The sequence below is a fragment of the Myotis daubentonii genome, chromosome 1, assembly GCF_963259705.1.
Source record: "Myotis daubentonii chromosome 1, mMyoDau2.1, whole genome shotgun sequence".
Taxonomy (NCBI): Eukaryota; Metazoa; Chordata; class Mammalia; order Chiroptera; family Vespertilionidae; genus Myotis; species Myotis daubentonii.
This window is the reverse complement of record NC_081840.1, coordinates 63,550,616-63,576,211: the sequence shown is the minus strand read 5'-3', so window position 1 is coordinate 63,576,211 and position 25,596 is coordinate 63,550,616. Positions and strand designations below refer to the sequence as shown.

The following is a 25,596-nucleotide window of genomic DNA, read 5'->3' as shown; positions in this document are numbered from 1 at the left end:
CACCTAGTATGGTCCTAGCATTGCACTTTCTCAATAAATATTTCCTGGTTGAATTATGAGTGGCTGGAGTTTTAGTAAACAGTACACTTCATATATATATATATATATATATATATATATATATATATATATATATATATATATATATATATATATATATATATATAATCTTCCACTTGGACTAGACACTGGGGATGCATGTTTTGACCTGTGACGCTGACGGTCCCTTGACCCAGGCCGGCAGGTAGAAACCCGTTGGTCTGAATAATCGCAGAACCACCGCCGGCATCGCGTGCTGTCGAAGAGCGTGGGTTTGTAATTACAGATCTATGAGCAACTGCTTACAGAAGACCTTTCGGGGCCACCGGGACTCCAGAAAAGAAGAGTCCTCTCCTCCCGACCTCGTGCAGCGCTCTCCACGCACTGCCTCCGCCAGCGCGCCAAGCCGTTAGTCCCGCCAGCCCCTTGGCTCCACCCACCTGGCGCGCCGGCTTCCCCAGTCCGAGCCGCCGGAGCGCGCGCCGCGCCCTAAGCCCCGCCCCCGGGCGAGGGCGCGCTCCCCCTCCCAGCTCTGCCCCAGCAGTTCCGTTAGTAGCGGGAGGAAAAACCGTCCTTCGCTCCCCGCCTCTCCACTCCCAACGCTTTACTCTCGACTACCCCTGCGACCACTACACAGCCAGCTACGGCGGCCCCTGAAGTACAAATATCCCGCAGGCCCTCGGCGTATCCTGATAGGCTTTGGTCTTCTTATTTTATCCGGTCCTAAGGCCCTGCGTTCAATTTTTGTCAGGAATTCGAGCCCGCGAGTTTCTCCCGGCGGCAGGAACTCCGGCGCTCTTCACGGAAATAAAAGTTGTTTTTTTCTCTCTCTCTTTTTTTTTTTTTTTTTTTTGCCGCTGTGGCCGCCCGCATTCCTGCCCTCCCACCTCGCGGAATTGTGGCGGGAGGGGGAGGAGGAAGTCAGAGCGCCTGCGCGGAGAGGCCGCTTTCCATCCGGGTCCCTGTCCGTGCGGTGCAGCAGGTCGGTAGGCGGGAAATGGCGACTGGCTGAAGGAGCTGGTTCTGTTGCTGCTGCGGGCTAAGCGGGGAAGACACCACACGTTGCGCAGTCGGGACCATCGCTGGAGCCTGAAGACACTTCTCTGTCGTCACAGTTAGGTAATCCCCCTCGTTCAGACAGTGCCGCCGCTTCCAACCTGAGTCCCCCTCCTCTTCCAGGGCCGTCTGCCGGGATCTCCTCCCCTTCCTTCTCCAGCGGCTTCTCCCGCGGCTCCCGCGCCTCGGTAGGCACGCACTCGGGGCGCCTCTCGCGGCCGCCGTGCGGAGCCGCTCTCCTCTGGACTTTGCCCTGGGAACCGAGAGGGAGCTCGCTTCCCGCCAGCTGCGGCTCCCGGGCTGCGCGGCCTGTGTTGTGATTTCTGGGGTTAGATTTCACTTGGCTACCCCCACCCCCACCCCGACCTCACGTTCCTGGTTCCCAGTCCTGTGGCCCCTCCGGATAATTGGGCTCCATCGGCTTTTCTCAGCTTCGGCCCGCCTGATGTTTTCGAGATTTCATTCTTTCTAGGAGGGTGCTTTTAGGGGGGCGTTGCTCTAGCTCGGTTTTTATCAACACCTTGGGAGGATCTGGAAGAAGAGCGCTCGCTAAGTTCTGTTTATCCTCTGTGCTGCTAAAATGTTGAGTTGACACGGTTACTTTTTCCACATCAAGAGTGCTGGTGAAGAGCAGCCCGTGTGGAAGGCCCCTGGCGTCCTCAGTGGTCAGCGAGGGGTGAATCCTCGCGTCCGTAGTATCTGCGCGTTTCTTTGGGCGTTAAATGCCACTATGGATGTTTACTTCTGCATTCACGACTGGAGTTCCGTGTGTAAATCATCGTGCGAGTCGGTCACACGTACTTCTTACCCTGGTGGCGGCTGGATGTGTGGATGAGGTTAAACACTTGGAATTAGAATACCTTAGGGAAATCTAAAGAGATCCCGCTTGCAGATTGCTCCAAGATCCCGAAAGGAAATGTACTGAGAGTAGATGTTCCTCCAAGGCAGGGATTTATCTTCCTAATGCTCATAAAAGGTACCAAGATGACTGCCCAATATGGGTATGCAGATTAATGACTTAAATGATAGATGTATCTTCGTAATTTTCAGATCGTAGATAATCTTTCTATACTTACTGTCTTTCCATTCTTTTGCAACGCAAATGTTCGTTTGTTGTCCAGCTATTAAAGCAAGGAAATGGCTAGTTCAAGCACGTTTTATTCCTCCTTTATTTTTCACATTGAAGGCTAGTTCTTCATAAAGAGGCTGTTGGTATTTTTTAGAATTTGTTTTTCTGTCTTGTTAAATTTGGGACCTTTCTAGTTAATTTTTTTTTGAACTAGTCAAATTAAGTTTTAAAATGTGGTTCTTATCATTTGATGTTTATAACTCAGAGGCTTTCAGCTCCCTAGGTCCAGTTTAGATTTCACTATTGTTAATATATTAGAACTAAATTTCAATAATAAACGGGAACGCACAAACATCATTAAATTCCTCATTTGGTAGATTCCTCATCCAAGGTCATAAAGAAAGTCAAGGCAAAATGTAGCTCTTACTTGAAGCATCCTTTTAGGATTGAGTTGCACTTCATACTTACCTTCTAGGACCAAAAGAATGGGAAGTGGGAAGTGGAGGTGAAGGCATGTTGGATACTTACTTGCTGAGCCAATTGTTTAAAAAAAAAAATAGGGCCAAATGTGTATGTAAAATAAATTATTGGTCTAGTGTAGGCTTTACCTGTACTTTAATGACTTTTTTTGGGTAGTTTATAAAGCACTAATGTTTTTAATAAGATTTGGTTTACAGCTAGCTGAGTGAACATTGTATGTAGATTTTGTCTTCAGGAATTCTCCAAAATTGTTTTAATTCTACATTCATTTAGTACATGCACTCTTCTAATAACTCCGAAAGGATGTAAAAGCTCTAAATTGTATAGTCCTTAACTTTGTGGACTTGTAGCTATTTAAAAGTTCTAAATAGGATTGCAGGAAAAAAACAAATGGGATTGGTATGGCTTTACAATATTTCAGTCTACATAGAGCTAGTAACGTTATTCTTTTTCCACTGTCCAGAAATTAAGAATTGGGGAAATTGTATGCCATATTTAAAATTTCTGGTCAATAGGTTTCTTCACAAGATTATTATATAGCAGAATCCTTTCAATTGTAGTTTTAAAAAACTTGGACCTGTTGTTAAGAAAGATTCTAGACTTGTAACTGTAGAATTAATTGCAGATTGAATAAAATAATATAAATTATCTCAGTTATAGGTAGTGCTTTGGATTAATGTGATAAAGAATAAAGTGGTCTGTCAGAATTCAAAATAAATACTGCTATCTAATTATATTTGTAATTTACCAAATTCTTATGAAAGCACAAAGTAGAAAAGACACTTTAAAAACTAAATAGCAAATGTGCAGAGAGGATCTCATATATGGTGTGCTCTAAGTAATTTAGAGTAGGTTAAAAGGTTACCTGGCCATTTTCACTGGATTGGCTAGAAGGGATCATTTGCTCTACTTTGAGGATGAGAAGATTCAACATATAGGGAATTTATTATAAAACCATGCAATTGTAGTTTTAGTCTCCACTTACTTGACATTTGCATGAGACATATATCTAGCCAGGCATATGTTCATTACTAATTATATGAGTACATTAGTTTTTAATTTAAACTAGATTATGTTGTAATTGGATGTATATTAATAAGTAGAGTAGGTGGTTGACTGTGAAGTGTAATTTGAGAATTGCAATAGCAAACTTTATTTGTGTCTCTCCTGTGTGTTACAAACTTTTTTCTAAAATAATTGTTTAAAAATCACAAATTTCTGGAAAAAGAAACTTTAAAATACTGTCTTTTATCAACAATATTGGCACAGATTAGTTTATCAAGCAAACTTGCTGTAGTTTACAAACCAGTGAGGTTTCAGAGTCAGTGGAATATAGAAAAGTAAAACTTAAATTATTTTATTTGTTGTATGTTTGTGTGTGTGTGTGTGTGTGTGTGTGTTTAGAGAGAGAAGAATGGAGAGAGAAAAATATCAATTGGTTGCCTCCTGCATGCTCCTCAAGTGGGCATTAAACCCGAAACCTGGGTATGTGTTCTGACCAGGAATTGAACCCGCCACCTTTTGGTGTACTGGACAATGCTCCAACCAACTGAACAACACTGGCCAGGCCTTGAAGTAAACTTTTATGCAATGTCTGTGATTAGGAGAGGTGTAGCATATAGGAAGATTGTCTAGGAGATAAAGGCATGGTGGGGGTAGAATGATAGTTTGAAGCTTCAGCCTCTTGAGGTCCTTTGGGAATCTTGTAAATCGGACAGTAATGATGGGTGAGACTAAGTGTGGTCCCAAGAAGAATCGTGGGACCTTAAGGACAAATATGGCTTATAGGTTTGGCCAGCCCTTTTGTTTGTTTACCTTAAACAACCATAGTCAGCCTTGCCTATGACTGAGATAATTTATACCATTTTATTCAATCTGCAATTAATTCTACAGTTTGTTCATCTGTAGTTTCCCCAGTTAGTATGGTAATATAAGGTCACAGGCCAATTGACTATCTTACTGGTCCCATGTTTTATGGTATTCATAGGCTTTCTTGTATTAATCTCTTCCAGAGATTCTAGGAAAGGAACTATGTCTACATTAAACATCAATCATCAGCAGTCATTTGAGTTGAGGTTCTAGCAATCAGGTTTTCATAAGCTATAATACTTCTATGAGAAGGAAATGTGTTTACTACTTTGATTAAAGAAGCACAAAACTGTACTGTTGAAAGATGCTTAAATACTTTATAAATAATTGGGATTAATATTTAGTAATAGTGGTTTATATAGGTTAGGAAGGATGTTTTCTTTCTTTGGTCTAAATACTTCTATATTGAGAAATTGTATGGGAACTAAAAAAGCAGAGACATTGCAAAAATCAGAAGGAGAAGATTAAAACCTTATTAGCAGCATAACCCGATATTTAAGTTTCTCATGTTGACCAGTTAAAGTAATTTTAAGTAGGAATTTAAAAGTATGTTTTATTTTTAAAAGTATGTTACTTGTTAAAGAAAAATATCCAGAACACATAAATACCTTTTTAGTTGAGAATAAAACTGATTGTTTTAGTGATAATTGCTTTCTTCCTGCTATTTCCCAAATATATATGATTATCCTGTTGAATTGAAAATGAGTAACCTCTCACTGACTTTACAAGTACCTGCTTTAGTGTATTTTGTTAAATAAGATAATTATATGGTCCTTTAATTTTCTGATATAACTAATAAAAATTATTTGAAAAATATTTACAATCCCATTTCAAACAATCATGCATTTTTTCCTCATCGAGAGTATCCCTTTATATATTTTTATTTAGTAGTAGCAAACTAAAAGGGCACTTCTATTAGAGAATTATGATTATACCTCATTTTTGACTAGTAATTTAAAAATTCTCTCTTCATAGACCTTATCTTCACTTTATCTCAATTATAATTAGTTTTTTCCTTGGTGTAGGTAGTGGTAAGGATAGTGGGAAATTATTTCAGATACTCAGTGCAAATTTATTTTGGGCAAAGGCCTTGATTTCTTTTTTCATAATTTTAAGATTTTTTTAAGTTAATAACTTTTCTATTTTTGTCAACATTTTATTGGTTCTTTTCTTACTGACATATTAATGTGTTCTGAGAGTTTCAGATTTTTACTGGCCTAAGAGAGTAAGTTTAATATAAAATTAATTTTCTTTAAATAGAAGTTTTTGTCAAAGAGTATAAATAAGTAGTTATTTCTTTCTTGTGCTATTCTGGTGAGAACTACTTAAATAACAAGCACTCTTAGGAAAACTGCTGAAATTAAGTTCACTTTTTTTGATCTTCAACTTGTCTTTGTTAATGTATCCAATAAGTACATTGTAACTTGTATGTATACAGTTAACCCCAGTAAGTTAAAGTATATATGTTGGAATATATATATTTTATATACATAAAAAAGGATGGTAACAAGATGAAAAACGGCAGAGTGACAAGTTTCTTAGGCGCATATTGAGAGGAAAAAAGTTTCTCATGAGTATTTTGGTACTCAGTCCTTATAAAATCATAACTATATTTTTTCTAAAATAACACAGCATGTTATAAAGTTTTATTGGTATGAGTTTCATACTATGTAATAGAATGCTCTTTTTACAAGTTGTTTAAGTTATATTTACTAGAGACAGTTAATCTCCAAATTACTTTCTTGTAAAGCTTAGGTTAAAGAAATACAAGTAAGTATGTCCTCCGCATAAGGACATATTCTCATTCTGTCCCTAACAAATAATGATTTTGCCCTAATGTTACTTTTGCTGAGTACATAGAAGGTTAATAAGTTGGGGTATTAATAGTAGCATTTTAAAACATATATCTGAATGACTGTGCCTTAAGTATTTTCAGTGATCAACAAACTGAATAATACCATTTTCATGCAGTGTTTTAGTCATCAGTACTCTTAACAGCACACATATTTTGTTTCTGTAGAGAAAACTGATTGATCATGGTTTTAGAAAATATTCTTTTTTTGTTGTTCATTGAAGAAAACCATTAAATGATCAACTTAACTCTTTTGGCAAATGTTTTTGCTTATAAGTTTATTACATTTAATAGTTTCTGAAGAATTCTATGATACTATATATATACCAGTAAAAGCCTAATTTGCAAAGTGTCCCCTTGGGAGTTCGACCGACCGGGAGTTTGATCGCTTGCTATGATATGTGGTGACCACCAGGGGGTGGTGCGGAACAAAGGAAGGCCCTGGCCAGCATCGGCAGCCACTAGGGCAGTGATGGCGAACCTTTTGAGCTCGGCGTGTCAGCATTTTGAAAAACTCTAACTTAACTCTGGAGCTGTGTCACATATAGAAATTTTTTGATATTTGCAACCAAAGTAAAACAAAGATTTATATTTTTGATATTTTATATATTTAAATGCCATTTAACAAAGAAAAATCAACCAAAAGAATGAGTTTGCGTGTCACCTCTGACACACGTGTCATAGGTTCGCCATCACTGCACTTAGGGACCCTACCCGTGCACAAATTTTGTGCACTGGGCCTATAGTTAGCTAATTAAAAAAGGAGAAGATCTTATATCAGAAATTATGAACCCCAAAAGACCACCTGTCATTACCATACAGTTTGTTGGGAAGTGTTCAATGAAGAGTCTTGGAGTTGATGCTTTATATAAAACTGCTCTATTCCTTCTGCCCTAGTTGACTTTTTTTTTTTTAATCCTCACCTGAGAATATGTTTTTCATTGATACTAGAGAGAGAAGGAGGGAGAGGTGGAGAGAGGGAGGGAGAAACATCGATATGAGAGAAACACTGATCATTGCCTCTTGTATCTGCCCCAACCTGGAATCGAACCCACAGCCTTTTGGTATATGGGACAATGCTCTAACCAACTGAGCCACATTGGCCAGGGCCCTAGTTGACTTTTGACTTTCATTAGGTGATAAGTGGGAGTGACAGAGAAACCTTCTCTGAAGTAATTAAATAAGGCTTAAGGAAGTAGTAGAGAGTAAAAGTGGTCAGTTACAATACCTGAAGCTGTTGATTTCAGATTAGTCAAGCTAGAAATATAGACAGTGAAAATGGATGCTGACACTTTTGAAAATGTCATTTGGCGTCAATGATTTTTAGATTTTTTTTTCATGAATATAAATTTTAACATAAATTTAGTAGTGTTACCATTTGTAATAGAGTATAAATTAACAAACCCATAGAAATTTAGAGCTAGAGAGACCAAAGAGGTCATCTAGTCCAGTAATGCCTTTGTTTTATTAATGATGAACCATTCTGAAGACTTTTTAACTACTGTAGTAAATGTTTGTCTTAATTAGTATGCTTTGGGATGAGTTGTGTATGATAGAAGGATGAAAACAGCTCAGATTAATTAATGACTCACCTCTCATTTTGACAGTTCTTTTTTTAGGTAAAATTTACATGTGGTGAAATTCACAGATCTGATGTCCAGTAACTTTTGCTGTTGAGGAAGTGAAATACTAGAATGATTGCATGACTTAATCAGTGTCACAGCTAACTAGTGATAAAGTATGATTTCTGATCTTTTCATGATTTTATTTTTATTATCCACTTTTGTTTCCCTCGTATCCCTACATTCAGCAAACTTTTGATTGTAAAAATGTACATTAGGTTAGTCCTAGGTAATTTTGTTAAGAATCCTTCACATACAGTGTGTTATTTTTTGTGTTTTTTAATAGAAATTTATACAATCAAGAAAGACCTCAATAGCAAAATTATCAACTGAGTTTTGCTTGCATCATTATTATAATCTTATGAGATAATTTGCTACCATAATTGTTTGCCAAAAATGTTGTTTGGGATCAGGGATTTTTGAAGAAGAAGGAAATGTTATGAGAAAGGAACATTTTTAGTTTTATTTATAGGCCCCTTTTTGTGAGCAAGAATTGGTTACTACTGTGAGGATTGTGTTTCAGTGACATAGTTCCCCTTCACCCTCAATTCTCTGGGTTTTTGTTGTTTGTGTGTGTGTTTTTAAGGAAATGAGAAAAATTATGGTTCAGTTCAACAAAGATTGGGTTATCTTATGTGACAGGTTACTGGAGTTACAGATAAGATCTCTGCCTTTAAGACTCTTAGTCTAGTGTAGTTAAAGATATAAAAACAGATTATTTCAATTTAACTTTATGAGAGTTAAGGTAGAAATAAGCACAGGTTTACACAGGCTTGGGGATGTGGAAGTAGTTACTTATTGGGGTACATGATACTTTGGCTGAACTTTAAATGATGAGGATAAGAATTCGTTGAAGAATGAGGTAAAGAGAAAAGCAGAAGCATGGTATAGCACAGTGTGGGCAGGAAACTATTATTACTGGAGTACAAAGAGTGAGGCAGCAAATAGCAGTAGAAAAAAAAGACTTTGAGAAGTAGATCATATATATATTGCCAGAGCTTGGTCTTTATTTTGAAGGGAGTTAATAGGAAGAAAAAGGCAGAGGATAAATTTAAAGGGGAATATCCTGAGAAATATTTTAGAGGTACAATCATCAGGATTTGGTGATTGACCATAGGGCACAAAAGACAGGAAGAATAACTAGGATGCTTGGGATGGTTTCTGGCTTGACTGTGATGCTCCTTGTGATCAAGATCATAGTAGTAGGAAAAATACAGTAGGAAGAACAGGTTTGAGGATGGGGGTGGAATGGGAAAACTGAATTCAGTTTTGGGATAAGTTGAATTTGAGGTGCCAAGTAAAAGTGTTTTGAAGGCTGTTGGATGTGAGTCTAAAATTTAGAGGTAGTAGAGAAACTAACAGAATCTATAATAATAAAAGTGTAATATGCTAATTAGACGACGTCCTTCCGGATGACCTTCCGGACAAAGCCATGGCTGCAAGGGAAGCTGGGGTCCCGGGTGCCAGAGGGAAGCTGGTGCCGGCAGCCAGGGGAAGGAAGGCCTACTCTTGCCTTTAAACTGGTACTACCAGTTTAAAATGAATTTTGTGCATTGGACCTCTAGTTAATTTATTATGAGCATTGGGAAGAGACTCCCTCCCCACCCCCATTCCTTTTAGCTGGGCTGCAAGTAAATGGAAAGCAGAATTCATTGCTCAGTTTTAGATTGCTGAGTTATCAGCCTTTTCTATTTCTGAAATGAGATCTAGAATGGTTTTTATTATATACTTTTTGCCTCATTGTCATGAGTTCTTAGACTTTAAAATGTTGTTGCCCCCCATTGTTTTTGTTTTGTGTGGTAATCTACTTAAATTGTATCATTTTCATTCATAAGTAGATTTATTTCCTTAGTCATTTCCATTCTCTACCTATTTTGTTTTATTATCTCTATATATTAATGGCTAAGTGACTGTACTTCCAGCCGACCAGCACATATAACACACCCGCAATCCTATATAACAAAACCCTAATCTACAAATCAACCAAACAGCAGAATGACCAGTTGCTATGGCATGCACTGACCACCAGGGGGCAGACGCTCAACACAGGAGCTGCCCCCAGTCCACAGACTCCAGGCCAGCTAAGGCGGGTGCCAGTGGGGGCCCCCCAAACGCTCTGCTGGTTGCCCCACAGGTTGGCCATAATCGCTGGCCAGGCCTAAGGACCTTACCTGTGCACGAATTTTGTGCACCGGGTGTCTAGTTTAAAAATGTTGACTTGCACATGCGTGATATTTGTCCCCGTCTGACACTGGCCTCCCATTTAAATTAATTCAAAGACAGTTTCCTGTGATGCCAGCATTTGCAATGACTGTTAATAAATCACAAGGACAAACTCTAGACAGAGTAGGAATATTCCTACCTAAACCCGTTTTTGGACATGGTCAGTTATATGTTGCTTTTTCTCGAGTTCGAAGAGCATGTGATGTTAAAGTTGTAAATACTTCATCACAAGGGAAATTAGTCAAGCACTCTGAAAGTGTTTTTACTCTTAATGTGATATACAGGGAGATATTAGAATAAGTTTAGTCAATTTATCAGTCATTGTTTTTATCAATGTTTTTATATCATGTTTTCATTGTCTTGTATCATGTTTTTGTTTTTATATCATGTCTTTGTTATGTCATGTTATTGTTTATTAATCAATTTATTTTCATATACATTTTACTAGTTTTCTTTAATCTCTGACACTTCTGTTATAGAGAAAGGGTGAATAGCGATATTAAAATATTCTACTTTCCATTCAGTGGGCATGAATCCATGCACTGGGCCACTAGTTAATAATAATAGAAAAGAATTCATCTCATAATGGAGCTCTAAAGGACCTAGAACAGGGGTGGGCAACCTTTTTGTGAGTGCGTGCCAAAACCAGCAAAATCTCTGACTCAAAATTCTTCTGCGTGCCAACCCTAATTTTTTGAGAACATGTTATGCCTACTTGATATCTCTTAAGGTGTACATATGTGAAGAACCTTGAAGAAATAATAAAATTCATTCATTTTTATTTATTTATTTTTCATTTTTATTTTTTATTGATTTTTTACAGAGAGGAAGGGAGAGGGATAGAGAGTTAGAAACATCATTGAGAGAGAAACATCGATCAGCTGCCTCCTGCACACCCCCAACTGGGGATGTGCCTGCAACCAAGGTACATGCCCTTGATCGGAATCAAACCTGGGACCTTTCAGTCTGCAGGCCGACGCTGTATCCACTGAGCCAAACTGGTCAGGGCATACATTTATTTTTTAATGTATACATGTACACTGATAGTCCGACAGAAAACTTTATGACTCTGATATTATCAGTGGGACTTTTGCTGCTGCATCACTGATGACAGAGATTTTACATCAGGTTTATATTTCGTGACCTTCAGATATATGCACGAGCTACTACTTTCATCCGTCAGGCTACTCGTATTACGAGACTTAACAAAATTTATCACTGAGAACAAAGATTCACAAGCGTATGTGGATGAAAACATGGAGAGTAAAGCTGTTGCAAAGTTTTTTTTTTGTTTTATTGTGTTTTTTTAAAATATATTTTATTGGTGTTTTACAGAGAGGCAGGGAGAGGGATAGAGAGTTAGAAACATCGATGAGAGAAACACCGATCAGCTGCCTCCTGCACACTCCCCACTGGGGATGTGCCCGCAACCAAGGTACATGCCCTTTACCAGAATCGAACCTAGGACACTTGAGTCCGCAGGCCAACCCTCTATCCACTGAGCCAAACCGGTTAGGGCCTGTTGCAATGTTTTTTAAACAAAAAAATTTTCTGGAATGGCATTCCAAGTCCTCAGTACTTCGTTTTTGACACTTCTCTCTGGTACTCCTGTCTCTAATCGCTTTTTTTCAATGTTTTCCAAGTCAACTCTAAGGTCAATAAATTTCTCCTTCCAAATTGAGCTACTCTGAAATTTAATCAACTGCATTTCAAAGTCAGCCATGTCTACCCATGAAAACATTTGTAAGTTTAGTTCCTCCAGTTTCATGCTGTTGGAAACCTCATGAATTTTGCTGTCTCTTCCAGTTCTCTGAATTTCGCAAATCTTTAGAAGAACTGCTCAGTAGTTGACTCGATGATGTTTAAAAACAGCTTTTGAAGGCTTTGACAGTCTGTTCTGTCATCTTTTGGGAGGTTTTTGATGTGCCTCTTGAGGTTTAGGAAATAGCTAAATCTCTCACCATCCACATCCCTCTTAAAGACTTCCAGTTTCTTTTCAAAAGCCTTTATGTAACCAAACCTAACATCAAGTGTCTTGCCAGTTCCTTGTAATTTAACATTTAAGTCATTCAAATGTTCACAAAAATTGTAAACGGAAGATTATAAGAGAGGGTTTCACGTGCCAGCAAAAGTTACTGGCGTGCCATGTTTGGCACGTGTGCCAGGGGTTGCCCACCCCTGACCTAGAAGATGTATTAAGTTTTAACATGAATAGGATTATCAAGACGGGCCATATATGTGTTTAAAATTCTTCCCTTTATATTTTAAGTGTGGGTAAGAAAATTAGGTTATTGCATATGTTGTTATATAGGCAATTACTGACCTGTACTTGGCCCAGTTAATATGTGTTGTTTTTGGTTTTGGTATCGTGGTAATGCTGATTTCATAAAAACGAATTGGTAAGTGTTTCCACCACAGAGGAAAACTGTCCAGTCTCATATTCCCATATTGTGAGCACCTGGTGGAAGTCTGTGGTGAAGATGCTACAGATAGATTTGAATTCCTGTTGTGTCTATAACTCAGGAACTACATGCTATGCTAGCCCCCACAAGTTTATTAACAATTTTAGATTAAAAATTTTTACCTACTTTTATGGTACCACCATCTCTTCACTTGTTATGCTACCTGTGAGCCAGTGTTTACATCCTTTCTCCCCAGGAAGGGCTTGTCTTTTGTTGGCTCTTTATTTGGTTGCCTTTAAGTTCTTAGCTCCTGATGGGTTAAAGAAGTTTAGTTTTGTTATTCAGTTTTGTTGTTAGGCATTTTTTTTCTAGCTTTCTATTGCATAGGCAGAGCCCAGTTAATGCATATAAATGGATCTTTAGACAAAACTCCAATTAGTCAGAAGTGCTCTCCTCTATTTTCTGGATCTATAATTTATAATTCTGTGACTTTTTTGGCCTCAGGTACATTGGGAAAAACTCTCTTTTCTTCTCCTTGGTTTATTTAGAGAGGAAGGGAGAGGGATAGTTAGAAACATCGATGAGAGAGAAACATCGATCAGCTGCCTCCTGCACACCCCCCACTGGGGATGTGCCCGCAACCAAGGTACATGCCCTTGACCGGAATCGAACCTGGGACTCTTGAGTCCGCAGGCCCTCGCTCTATCCACTGAGCCAAACCGGTTAGGGCTTCCTTGGTTTATTTAGATCAGCGATTTTCAACTGGTGTGCTGCAAGAATTTATAAAACATGCAATACCTGACTGTTTAGTCCAGTGGTTCTCAACCTTCCTAATGCCGTGACCCTTTAATACAGTTCCTCATGTTGTGATGATCCCCAATTTCATTGTTACAAATTGAACATAATTAAAGCATAGTGATTAATCACAAAAACAATATGTAATTATATATGTGTTTTCCGATGGCCTTGGAGACCCCTGTGAAAGGGTTGTTCGACTCCTAAAGGGGTTGCGACCCCCAGGTTGAGAACCGCTGGTTTAGTCAGTGACACTGACTTCCTTTCCCTTAGATTGTCAAATTAAAAAATGACAACATCCAGCACAACAATAGCCATCCAGTGTGAATGTATCAAAATTATACCTATTTGTTTTGTCAGATCAGCAAAAAATATATTTTTGGTGTACTGCAGTTGCAGTAATTAGTTTTTGTGTGCCATGCAATGAAAAAGGTTGAAAATCGCTGGTTTAGACCAAAGGAAAGCATTCCAATTGGCTAGATTTATTGTAAAAAAAGAGAGAGAATAATCCCCCCACTGGCCATAGATTTCATTTTCCTCTTCCCTAAACACTGCGGTTCCCTCCAGACTATCTTGTGATCAGTGCCTTCTAAAGTTTTTGTTGTTTTTTCCCAGAACCCCTCTTCTTCCCAACCCTGCTTATCCTTCTGTTTCATTTCCTGTTATGAAATGCCCAGAAAAACCAAGTATATATTGAATTTTTAATCCTAAATTTAGATTAAATATTTCTATACTTTATATACCTGATCCATTATTTATTTATTTATTTTTGTCTATAGGTTATTTTGTCATGTTTTGCAAGAAGTAAATATTTAAAAGGCAGAATAGGAAGGCAAATTTTATTTGGTACCTTTTGGTATATCTTACTTCGGTTCCCATTCTACCTATCCTTCCACTTTTCACTGTTTTATTTTGAAAGGGGAAAAAAAATTGTTTTTCCATTCCAGTGTCCCTTGTCTGTCACCCTAATGGAAACCTTTACCTTATACTATCATTAATGGCTTAGAAAAAGGGATGGAGATCTCTAGTTAGTTTTTCTAAGTTGTGGTAAAATATACATAGCATAAAATGAACCATTTTAACCATTTAAAAATGTACAGTCCTAGCTAGTTTGACTCAGTGGATAGTGGGTTGGCCTGCGGACCAACGGGTCCTGTGTTTGATTCTGGTCAAGGACATCTACCTCAGTTGCAGGCTTCTCCCGGTCATGGCACATGCAGGAGGCAACCAATCGATGTGTTTCTCTCACATCGGTATTTCTCACTCTCTTTCCTTCTCTCTTCTGCTCTCTCTTGAAATCAATGGGAAAATATCCTCAGGTGAGGTTTAGTAAATAAATAAATAAAATGTACATTTCAGTGGTATCTGCACTAATAAAAGAGAAACATGCAGATTGGTGTCACTCCACTATGCCCACCAGCCAATCAGAGTGACTATGCAAAATAACCCAATAAAGATGGCGGTTGATTTGCATACACAGGCATGGAGCGAAGACTTGAAGGCTCTGGCTGGAGTGAAGACTAAAGCCAAGCCTCGCTGCGGCCGGACCAAAGGCCTGGGTCCCAGGTGCCAGAGGAAAACTGGTGCCGGCAGCCAGGGGAAGGAAGGCCTATTGCATGAATCTCTTCGTGCAATGGGCCTCTAGTCCTATATAATAAAAGGCTAATATGCAAATTGTCCCCACTGGAGGGAGTTCGACCAACCGGGAGTTAGGCATGCGCTGACCACCAGGGGGCAGCGTGGAACATGGCAGGCGGCAATGGACTCACTGCCAGCCCCAATGAGAGTGGGACTGTGGTGGGATGGTGGAGCAGGTGGGCGGCGCCAGGCCAAGGCAGGTAGAACGGGGTACCTGATCGCCCCGCTGGCCACCCCAAAGATGGCGACTGGCAGTGGCGGCCTGGGGGCATGGCTGGCAAGTGGGTGGTGCCAGGCCAAAGCGGGGGCCTCTATCGCCCTACCAGTTGCTCCACAGACAGTGATCAGCACCAGGGGGTTGGGGCCGGCGAGTGGGCAGCGCCAGGCCAAGGTGAGTGAGAGTGGGGACCCCTGTCGCCCTGCTGGTTGCACCACAGATCAGCTGTGATCGCCGGCTAGGCCTAGGGACCCTACCTGTGCACAATTTTTGTGCACCGGGCCTGTAGTCTAGAAAAAAAGCCTAAGCGACCGTTACGGCGGAACGACCGGTTGCTATGACACTCACTGACCACAGGGGGCAGACGCTCAACGCAGGAGCTGCCTCTTGGTGGTCAGTGCTCTCCCACAGGGGGAGCACTGCTCAGCCAGAAGCCGGACTCACAGCTGATATGTACAGCGGTGTTGGCGGGAGCCTCTCCCGCCTCCACAGCAGTGCTAAGGAGCAGTGAGCTGAGTGGTAAGGAGCAGCGAGCAGGCAGGCAGTAAGGAATGAGGGGGTCCCGGACTGCAAGTGGGGTGTCCGACTGTTGGCTCATGGGGAGCGGGCCTAAGCCAGCAGTTGGACATCCGCTGATGCAGAAGGTGCAGGTCAGGCTGAGGGATACCCCCCCCCCCCCCCCGCATGAATTTCGTGCACCGGGCCTCTAAGTATATTCATCTTGTGCAACCATTACCACTATCCACTGCCAGAACTTTTCATCTTCCCAAACTGAAATTCCATATCTATTAAACAGTAACCCTCTTTCCCCTTTTTCCTTAGTCCCTAGAAACCACCATTTTGCTTTGTTTTGTCTCTATGAATTTGACTATTTTAGGTACCTCATATAAATGAAGTACAATATTTGTTCTTTTGTGACACTTATTTTACTTGGCTAGCATAGTGTCCTCAAGATTCATTCATGTTGTAGTATTTTCCAGAATTTCCTTTACTTTTATTTTTTTTATTTTAGAGAGATGAAGGTCAGGGGAGAGAGAGAGAAACATCAGTTTGTTTTGTTGCTCTATGCATTCATTCGTTGCTTTTTGTATATGCCCTGACTAGGGTTGGAACTCGCAACCTTGGTGCATCTGATGACACTCACAGTCTGAGCTACCTGGCAAGGGCCCAGAATTTCCTTTTTAAGGCTGAATAATATTTCACCTTGTATATATACTATATTTTGTTTATCCACTTATTTGTATGTGTGGGTTTTTTTTAATGAACTTTAAAAAAAAATCTTTATTGATTTTAGAGAGAGGAAGGGAGAGGGATGGAGAGAAACATCAATTGCGCCTCCTGCATGCCCACTATTGGGGATTGAGCCCACAACCTTGGCATTTGCCCTGACTGGGAATCAAACTGGCGACCTCTTGGTGTATGGGTATTGACGCTCAACCACTAAGCCACACCCATTTATTTGTTGATAGACACTTTTAGTTCTGTGAGTAATGCTGCTGTGGATGTAGTTATACAAATATCTGTTCAAGTCCCTGTTTTCAGTTCTTTGGAGTATATACATAGTAGAATTACTACATAATATGGTAATTCTATGTTTAATCTTTTTGAGGAACTGCCATAGTATTTTTTTAAGAGAATTTTTGTAAGAGTTTATTTAAGCCAAACTGACAAAATGTGTCAGAGAGCAAGATCTCAGATACTCCTGCCATGGTATTTTTCACAGTGGCTGCACCATTTCATTTCCATCAGCAATGCACAAGGATTCCAATTTCTGCACATCCTCACCAACACTTATTTTCTGTTTTTGTTTCTTTTTCTGTTTTTTTGATAATAGCCATTTTGGTGGGTGAAAAGAGGAATCTTATTGTGGTTTTGATTTGCATTTTCCTTAATGGTTAAGTGATGGGGAGCATTTCTTCATTGCTTATTGACCATTTATATGTCTTCTTTGGAGAAATGTTTTTTGCCCATATTTGATTTGAGTTTTTTGTTTTTGAGTTATAGAAGCTTTAACATATATATATATTTAGGATATTAACCCGTTATGAGATATGATTTGCACATTTTTTCCCATTTCATAGGTTGCCTTTTCACTCTGTTGATAGTATCCTTTAATGTGCAAAACTTTTAATTTCTTTTTATAATCCTTACCCAAGGACATGTTTATTGAATTTAGAGAGAGAAGAAGGGAGAAGGAGAGAAAGACATTAATGTAAGAGAAAAACATCGATTGGTTGCCTTCCATATGAGTCCTGACTGGGGATTGAACCCCCAACCTTTTGGTCTACTGGACAACTTTCCAACCACCCGAGCCACCCGGTGAGGGCAAAAGTTTTAATTTTGGTGCCGTCCAGTTTATCTCCCCCCCCCCCCTTTATTTTGTTGTCTGTGCTTTTGATGTCATATCCAAGAAATCACTATCAAATCCAAAGCTGTGTTCTAAAAATTTTATTGTTTTAGCTCTTAAGGTCTTTGGTCCATTTTTTGTTAATTTTTGTATATGGTGAAAGATAAGGATCCAAGTTCTTTTCTGTTTGTTTGTTTGTTTTGCATTGGATATCCAGTTTTCCCCAGTGCTAGGGTTCTATAGTGATAAATATGGGTACTGTTAGGCCTTGTGTTGAGATATGGAATATAGAAGTGTTTTGGTTCTAGATTTCTCTGTTTAGTTATATTATGGGTAAAAATATGTCATAGGAGCTGCCCTGGAACTCTAAACCCCATTTGTAGTATTCTGTTTATGAGAAGTTTGATTTTGAGCTTCCAAGTGCCAGTTTGTAAATGCAGATGTTTGCTGTTTGACCTTGTTTCCTCACGAAAATCACCCATTGTGAATGACTATTTAGAAAAAGAGTAGAAGTTAAAAACAACACCACCCCTGTCCACTTTGGCTCAGTGGATAAAGCGTGGGCATGCAGACTGAAGGTTCCCTGTTTGATTCCAGTCAAGGGCACATGCCGGGTTGCTGGCTCAATCCCCAGGAGGCAGCCAATCAATGATTCTCTCTTATCATTGATGTTTCTATCTCTCCCTCTCCCTTTCTCTCTGAAATCAATAAAAATATATTTTAAAACAACAGCAACACTTTAGAGGGAAATGGGAGATTAGAATTCTTGGTGACTTTTTAATTAGATTTTTTTGTTGGTGATAAATATAGTTTTTACAGTGCTGGTTAAATTTAATGATAATATCCAGAAATTATTACTTAAAACACTTCTGCCATCTCTACCTCATTTTTCTCAGTCATAAAATGGAAATAATGGACACTACTTTATATTGTTGAAAATATTAAGTGAAATAATTTGTTGCAGACCTTTTTTGATGTACAGTCCCAGCAAACCTATCATAGTTGAAAATATCATGTCGAAAATGCATTTATAATAAACTAACCTGCCATATATCATAGCGTAGCCTAACCTACTTTAATTATGCTCAGAACAAAGCCTATAATAATAATAAAGTGTTGAATATTTTGTAACTTATTGAATACTGTATTTGAAAGTGAAAAACAATGACTGTATGGGTATAGGATGATTGTATTAGTACATGTAGCAGTTGTTTACCCTCATTATTGCATGGTTGACTAGGAGCTGTGACTGGCTGCTGCTAAATGTTACTAGTCTGGGAAACAATGAAAACTCAAAATTTGCAGTACATTTTCTACTGAATGCATGTCACTTTCACACTATGGTAAAGTCAAAAATATTTTTTTTAATATATTTTATTGATATTTTACAGAGAGGAAGGGAGAGAGATAGAGAGTTAGACACATCGATGAGAGAGAAACATCGATCAGCTGCCTCCTGCACATCTCCTACTGGGGATGTGCCCGCAACCCAGGTACATGCCCTTAACCGGAATCGAACCTGGGACCTTTCAGTCTGCAAGCCGACGCTCTATCCACTGAGCCGAACCGGTTTCGGCTAAAGTAAAAAATATTTTAAGTTGAGCCATTGTAAGCCAGATACAATCTGTTAAAGCACTTAGGACAGTGCCTTGCACATAGCTGTTAAGAAAGAATAGCTGTTGGTTTTATATCATTTAACCATTTCTGTGTTAAGGCAAATGTAGTTAAAATAGGTACTTTATGTTTTAAAAGAATAGGTTGACGGTTGGTTTTCTGAAGTTGACAATACTTCTCAGTGCTTTGGTAGTATACTTGCTTGGATTCTGTTTCAGTATGCAGGCAAACAGGCATTTAAGCCTTTACTTTAGGATTTTAATAATTTGCAGGAAATGCAAGAGATTAAATTTAGCAAATATTTATTGAGATTTTTGGAAATATAGATTATTTTTTAAAGTTTTAAATATAGTCCCATTGTTTTGGGGCCTTGAGGCAGGAATAATGCAAATATCTAAACCAGTGGTTCTCAACCTTCCTAATGCCGCGATCCTTTAATACAGTTCCTCATGTTGTGGTGACCCCCAATTTCATTGTTACAAATTGAACATAACTAAAGCATAGTGATTAACCACAAAAACAATATGTAATTATATATGTGTTTTCCGATGGTCTTAGGCGACCCCTGTGAAAGGGTCGTTAGACCCCCCAAAGGGGTCGCGACCCACAGGTTGAGAACCGCTGATGTAAACTGTAAAGTAAGCCCTACCTGGTTTGGCTTAGTAGATAGAGCATCGGCCTGCAGACTGAATGTTCCTAGGTTCCATTCTGGCCAAGGGCACATACCCGGACTTGATCCTGGGTAGGGGGCATGCAAGAGGAAGCCAATTGGTGGTTCTCTCTCATAGATGTTTCTATCTCTCCCTTTCCCTTCCTCTCTGAAATCAATAAAAAAAATTATAAAAACAAACAAAAAACCTGTAAATTTAGTCAAAGTGGTAAACTTTAAAAAGTTATATATCTATTCTTGTGTTAAAATGAAAAACAATTTAAACTTTGGGGTTAAGGCAAGTAGAATTATGCTTAACCAAGTTGCTAGAGTTAAATTCTTAGAGATTTATTTTTTATTAAGTACGGGAATTGGCAGTACATATTTACAGGTTTTATTCAGTTCAGTTTAAAATATTTTTATTTTGGAACTCATTTAACATTTTAAAATATTTGCATTATGCAGTGGTAAGTTTCCTTAATCATTCAAGCAGATTCTAGGTTACCGTTAGAAAGGAGTGCTACCTGAGAGATTTCTGCTTTGGTTGGGAAGGTTAATTCTTAGAAAAAAATGAGAAAAGGGCATTCCCAGGCACATAACAAAATGGGAAATAGATTGTAGCCTATAAATATAATTAAAGCATTTAGTTTTACTATTTATGACTATAATTTAAAATAATTTTCAGTTTCAATTACCAATTTAAAGAGTAAAAATAAATTCTGTTGTGCATGACTCAGCTATATAGGCACTTTCTATATTCTGCTGGTGAAACCATCTTTCTAAATAGAAGTTTTTTAGTATTTCTAAGAGGTACTACCAAATGTTAATAATCTTTGACCTAATAAAATCACTTCTTAAAGACTATCTTAAGGAAAGAATAAAAAATATGGACTGAAATTTATGTACAAAATTATTACATTTGAGGTGATATTAATTATGAACAACTTAATTTTCAATAGGTCAGTCAGTAATTGTGTAAATTACAGAACACTTATCTGTACATTGGAATAGTACGTGGCCATTAAAAATTATGTTTTCAGATTTTTAAAAGAACATTGGCAAGGAATTCATAGTATAAAAGGGGGAAAAGAGGTCTATCATTCTCCCTGTAGTGTAATCCTATTGATTAAAAATATTTAAACAAGCAGAGTAATATTAGTATATACTCTCATTTCAGTTATTTCTAGATTAAGGAATTATGTGAGCTTTTCCCCTATATTTCTGTGCTTTTAAAACTTGCTAATGATATATATTTTATAATCAAAAAATGCTGAATATTGCCAGCAGAAATAGAAATTTCTCAAACTTATAAGGGATCAAGAGTGAATTTTGTCTTATGTAGATTGATTACCTGTACTTCTCCTTGAGTTGTTGTAAGCGTGGTATATAGTACATATTCACTGCATGTTCCCCTCCTGAGCTTGAGTCATATTTTCCTGTTTCTTTGCATGTCATAATTTTTTGTTGAAAACTGTTCATTTTAGATAATATATTGTAGCCACTCCGGATTCAGAATCTTGAAGGTTACTTGTTTAGTAACTTCCACAGGCAAAATCTATGAAATCTATCTTCCTGCAAGTCTGCACCCACTTAATAAAAAATTCTTGTTTTGCTCTAACCGGTTTGGCTCAATGGATAGAGCGTCAGCCTGCGGACTCAACGGTCCCAGGTTCGATTCCAGTCAAGGGCATGTACCTTGGTTGCAGACACATACCCAGTAGGGAGTGTGCAGGAGGCAGCTGATCAATGTTTCTCTCTCAATGATGTTTCTAACTCTCTATCCCTCCCTTCCTCTCTGTAAGAAATCAATAAAATATATATGTTTTTAAAAATTCTTGTTTTATGCTTGGCATACTAGGGCAGCCCCCTGTGTCTGCATAGTTTTGTGGTTCAGCTAGTGATCCGACACATATTGTGCTCAAACATCTTGCACAATAAGGCTTCTTCCTCTGCCTATGGATTTTTGTGAGATGCACATTCAAAGCTCAGGCCTTTTCCAAGTCTATCTCAGCTTTTATTTTTCATTGATCCATTTCATATCTACTGCATTGATATGTGCAGCCACAGCTTGGCCAAGAGTGTGTAGATAATTTGGGCCTTCTTGGTCTCTGCTGTGTATGTGAGCTGCCTCAGCCAGCAATATGGTTGTCCCAACAACCCCTGCAATTTCAGGCTACTAGAGCTGTTGACACTCAGTTTGCCTGCCACAGAAATGATCTCTTATCCCAAAATTATAGCTTATATTGATGATACCACTGAGTGTGGTCATTGTCAAACTCTCTAAATCATGTGAGTCTCTCTTTATGGTGACTTCAATGCTGCCAGTCCTCTCAGCTTGCCAAAATCATCTGCTCTTGCAGGTGGGAACATAAGAGACTAGAGCAGCCCCAGACAAGAGTGGCACACACTTCTGTGTTCTTACCACACGTTGAGCAGTTTTATAAGCATTCTCAAATTGTTGTATGCCTCTGGTTGATTTCCACATTACTGAAATAGTTTTTGTCATTTTGTCCACCTGTGCGGTTGCTTTTTGGGAGAGGGTTTTTTGCCCTTTTAACTTGGCCAGAGTCAGAATTCCAGGGATTTTAACTTCTCTTTCTTACATCTCTGTCTTTTTCCAAACTATGTCTTGTTTCCCAAGGACTCAGTGGATGACAGACTTGGATTAGAAATCTAAAGGCTAATCAGATTTATATCACAACAGTCTCAAAATAACAATGCCAGCACTTTCACCATACACATTTGATTACTAGCGCCTTATATACTCTATATATTTTTTTTTTTTTTTGCTGTGCTGTTCTCATTCTTCCCTCACTTTTAAATAGTTGGGTCTATATTTACATTGTCAAAGAAATAGCTATTACATATTATATTCTCTTCCTTTCAACCTTCATTTTATTTTAGTTGTATTGGTAACTACATTTTTTTGTACTTGATGCTCATCACCAGTTTTTATGCAGTATTTGTAGTAAATTTGATTTTCTGAAGTGCTCTATTAGGTTTTTCAGGAAGGCCTCCTTTGGCACAATATTCTCAGAATTCTTGCATACTGATAATAGTTTGTCTGTGGCCATTATTCTTGTAACTTATTTTTGTTGGATATAAAATCCTTGGTATACATATTCTTTCCTTGATTATTGTAATTTAAATATGTTACTCTGTTTTTCTTCTGGCATAAAGTGTTGCTGTTCAAAAATTTAGAATAGTCTATTTTTCTTTCCATTATAGTTACTTAGTAGGAACCCTGGTCTGGTAGCTCAGTTGATTGGAGCATCATCCTGATCCACCAAAGTTGCAGGTTTGTTCCCTGTCAGGGCATATATAAGAAAAAACCAATGAATGCATAAATAAGTGGATCAACAAATTGATGCCCCCCACCCCTTCCTCTCTTCCTAAAAAATCAATAAAAACAAAATTTTAAAAAAATAATTAAAGTTACTTAGTGTGTAACTATACAGTGGGGCCTTGACTTATGAGTTTAATTCGTTCCATGACAGAGCTCATAACTCAAATTACTCGTATGTCAAATCACAAGTGAGACACGTGATGCTGGGCTGATGTTGTGGCGTTCACTGTGACGTTCACTGCGCCAACTAGCGGTGGGATATCTGAAGCTGGCTTGTAACCCGAATTTTAGCTCACAACTCAAAGCAAAAAATCGGCCGAGAGTTGGCTCGTATCTCGAAAAACTCCTTAGTCGGGACACTAAGTCAAGGTCTCACTGTTATCAGGTTTTGCAAATACAATTGTATTGTATCCAGCCACGCCCATTCATTTACATATTGTGTTTGGCTGTTTTTGCTATACATTGCCATAGACAATATGGACACTGATATTTGAATTTTATATCACTGTTATCCTATGGTCTGCAAGACGAAAATATTTACTATCTGGGTTTATAAAAAACAGTTTGCCTACATTTGGTGTGAATGCTCAAAGGATGTCTCTTCCCCAAAGGATGTGTCTCTCTCTCTCTCTAATGCCTAAAGGATGTTTCTTCTCTCCCCCACTCCCCTTTCCTTAAAGTTTAGTAAAGTTCTAGTAATACATACTAGACCAGCCGTGGGCAAACTACGGGATCTGGCCCGTTTGAAATGACTAAAACTAAAAAAAAAAAAAACGAGACCATACCCTTTTATGTAATGATGTTTACTTTGAATTTATATTAGTTCACACAAACACTCCATCCATGTTTTGTTCCGGCCCTCCGGTCTAGTTTAAGAACCCATTGTGGCCCTTGAGTCAAAAAGTTTGCCCACCCCTGTACTAGACTGTTTTATATTGCTGATCTTAGGCCTGTCTTTTTTTTAAAGATTTTAAAATTTTAAAAGAAATTATTTTAGAGAGGAATGGGGAGATAGACAACATCAAGTTGTTGTTAATTCTCATCCGAGGATATTTTTTCCATTGATTTGTTTCTTAGAGAGAATGGAAGGGAGTGGGAGAGACAGAGAGAGAAACATCGATGTGGTGGAAATACATAGATTGGTTGCCTCCCACATAGGCTCCAATTGGTAACTGAACCTAAGACCTTTCAGTGTTTGGGTGGACACTCTAACCACTAGCCAAAACGGCCAGGGCTTTATTACTTTTTAATACAAAACCTGTTTTCCTGAACTTTTAGAAGTTTTGTTTCAAGATAGTTTTTGAATTAAATGGAACTTTCTGTGTGTTTTTTTAAAATCTGAGGGAGGGGGGTAGAGAGAGAGAGAAAGGAAGGAAGAGAGAGAGAGGCAGGCAAGCTGGGAATCAAACCAAATCAAGCCTGTACCCTCTTGGTGCACAGGAAAACACTCAACCAACTGAGTCACATCAGCGAGGGTGTGTTCTTTTGCTTTTTTTTATACCCCTGATTCTATTATAATAACCAGTTTATTCTGTTCATCAGATTTTTTATTCACTTGATTTTTAGATTCACTTGTTGATAGATGTGTATTTGTTGTTCATAATTTGTATCTGTACCTTTTTCTTCTTCCTCTTCTTAAAGAATACCTTTCAGCATTTCATATAATACTGGTTTAGTGGTGATGAACTCCTTTAGCTTTCTCTTATCTGTGAAGCTCTTTATCTGACCTTCAATTCTGAATGTTAGCTTTGCTGGATAAAGTAATCTTGGTTGTAGGTTCTTGGCATTCATCACGTTGAATATTTCTTGCCACTCCCTTCTGGCCTGCATAGTTTCTGTTGAGAAATCAGCTGACAGTCGTATGGGTACTCCGTTGTAGGTAACTGAGTTTCTTTCTCTTGCTGCTTTTAAGATTCTCTCTTTGTCTTTTGCTCTTGGCATTTTAATTATGATGTGTCTTGGTGTGGTCCTCTTTGGATTCCTTTTGTTTGGGGCTCTCTGCGCTTTCTAGACTTGTAAGTCTATTTCTTTTTTTTTTTTTTTAAATATATTTTTATTGATTTTTTACAGAGAGGAAGGGAGAGAGGTAGAGAGTCAGAAACATCGATGAGAGAGAAACATCGATCAGCCGCCTCCTTCACATCCCCCAACGGGGATGTGCCCGCAACCCAGGCACATGCCCTTGACCGGAATCGAACCTGGGACCCTTCAGTCCACAGGCTGACGCTCTTTCCACTGAGCCAAACCGGTTTCGGCATGTAAATCTATTTCTTTCACCAGGTAGGGGAAGTTTTCTGTCATTATTTCTTCAAATAGGTTTTCAATATCTTGCTCGCTCTCTTCTTCTGGCACCCCTATAATTCGGATGTTGGTACGCT

The 25,596-nt window shown here is 38.7% G+C and overlaps 1 protein-coding gene across 8 annotated transcripts in view; it reads left to right on the top strand.

Annotated features, from left to right (window-relative positions):
* Nucleotides 1–593: 593 nt before the first annotated feature.
* The window catches only part of CTDSPL2 (CTD small phosphatase like 2), a 104,790-nt gene continuing 79,787 nt past the window's right edge, over nt 594–25,596 (top strand). For 2 of the 8 annotated variants that reach the window (XM_059702669.1, XM_059702707.1), the window contains exon 1: nt 594–1,158. The gene's annotated coding sequence lies outside the window, so the exon portion shown is untranslated. The remainder of the gene's footprint in view (nt 1,159–25,596) is intronic. The other 6 variants (XM_059702697.1, XM_059702689.1, XR_009453729.1 and 3 more) reach the window with 4 other exon arrangements.